At 42.2% G+C, this 2068-nt stretch overlaps 1 non-coding gene across 1 annotated transcript; it reads left to right on the forward strand.

The window, feature by feature from the left end:
- Positions 1-1733: 1733 nt before the first annotated feature.
- Positions 1734-1840, forward strand: LOC122150001. The gene has a single exon (XR_006163434.1). It is a non-coding gene; the product is annotated as a U6 spliceosomal RNA (small nuclear RNA).
- Positions 1841-2068: the final 228 nt, after the last annotated feature.

A 2068-nucleotide genomic window follows, 5' to 3' on the forward strand; every position in this document is an offset into this window, starting at 1 on the left:
TACAAATATGTGCTGATCACCACGTGCCAGGCACTGCTCTGAGTCCTGGGCAGAAAAACCATGCAACAACAACCAGAAAATCCCTGTTTATATAAATCTTACATTCTAGGCAAACTACCTATGATAATATAAGTAGTGATTAGTGCAACAAAAGAAAATAAAGCAGAATAAGGGGATAAAATGGAATGTGGGATGAGAGGTTGTTCCTAAAATAAGCAGGAAGAGTCTCTCTAAGGAGAGAGCAGGAACTTGGATAGAGGAAATGAGCTATTCTGCGTGTTCTACCCAGAGGTAGTAGCAAATGTGAGGCCCTGTGATGGATACAAGATGTGTCATGTTTGAAACACAGCCAAGAAAACCAGTGTGTCAGCAGTAGAGTGAGCAAAGGGGGAGTGGTAGGAGAGGAGCTTCCAGTGGCGGATGGGCGTTCCATCAGGTAGGGCTCAGAGGCCGTGTTGAGAACTCTGGCTTTTATTCTTAATGTGCTGGTAAGACATTGGAGGATTTTGAGTGATGTAGGGAGCTCTGGTGGTGTAGTGCATAAGGCATTTGACTGTTAACTAGAAGGCTGGCAGTTTAAACCCACCAGCCACTCCTCGGAAGGAAGGATGGGCAATCAATTCCATAGTGATACCACCTTGGAAACCCAAGGAAGGGTTGTTATGAGTCGGGACTGATTCAATGGCAGTGAGTTTGGTTTGGTTTTAGTGATAGACTCTGATTTGCATTTTTAGAAGATCATTCTGGCTGGTGTGAAGAATAAACTGTAGAAGGAGCAAAGGCAGAGGCAGGGAGCTCAGGAGGCCAGTGGAACAATCAAGTGAGAGATGATGGTGGCTTGGACCAGGATGGGAGTTGAGGAGGTGATGAGAAATAGTCAGATTTGGGATACATTTTGATGTGGAACTTATCCTCTATTAAGGAAAGACTGCCTTTAGCATGTTATGTTTGTGATGTCTGTTAGACATCAGATGCATGTATTGAGTAGGTAGTTGACTATTAGTCTTGAGTCCAAGAGCTGAATCCATAAATTTAGGAATCATCAGTGTGCAGCTACAGTTAGAACCATGATATGAAATGTAATAGTGTAGAGAACAAGGGTAGATGAGAGGGAAAGCTTACATCCTCTAGAGTTGAGGACAAGAAGGAAGATCCTGCCAAGAGCAGTGACTGCGGTCAGAGAAAAAGAGGAGAGTGAGTTGTCCTGAAATCAAGAGGGAGAAATATTTCAAGACAGAGGCAGCCATTAACTGTGCAGAATGTTGGAGTGAGATCAGTAAAATAGGACCTGAGGTGTAATATATAGCACAGCAAGCCCCATTCCATACAGAGCATTGTTACCATCTGCCCACTACAGAGACCCAGTTACTGAAGGTCTCTGGGTTGACCTGGAGTAGGAACTGATGTCTAACCATATTTGAGAGCTTTCTTTTACTCTAAGCATTTTCATGGCAAATTGCTTGCTGAAAGTGAAGATGACTTGGAGCACTTACTGATGAAGATTAAAGACTAGTCTGCAGTATATATTACACCTCAACATAAAGAAAACGAAAATCCTCACAACTGTGCGAATAAGTAGCATCATGATAAAGTGAGGAAACATTTAAGTTGTCAAAGATTTCATATTGCTGGGTTCCACAATCAACACCAGTGGAAGCAGCAGTCAAGAAATTAGATGATATATTGCATTGGGCAAATCTGCTGCAAAAGACCTCTTTAAAAAAGTGCTGAAGGTGCTTGCTTCGGCAGCACATATACTAAAATTGGAAAGATACAGAGAAGATTAGCATGGCCCCTGCACAAGGATGACACGCAAAATCATAAAGCGTTCCATATTTAAAAAAAAAAAAGTGCTGAAGAGTAAAGCCATCTCTCTGAAGACTAAGGTGCACCTAACCCAAGCCATGGCGTTTTCAATCACCTCATATGCATTTGAAAGCTGGACAGTGAATGAGGAAGATAGAAGAAGAGTTGATTCTTTTGAGTTGTGATGTTAGTGAAGAATATTGAAAGTATCATGGACTGCCAGAAGAACTAACAAATCTGTCCTGGAAGAAGTGCAGCTGGA

The sequence above is a fragment of the Orycteropus afer genome, unplaced genomic scaffold (assembly GCF_000298275.1).
Source record: "Orycteropus afer afer isolate SDZICR_OR568_19922 unplaced genomic scaffold, OryAfe1.0 scaffold00072, whole genome shotgun sequence".
NCBI classification, from domain to species: domain Eukaryota; kingdom Metazoa; phylum Chordata; class Mammalia; order Tubulidentata; family Orycteropodidae; genus Orycteropus; species Orycteropus afer.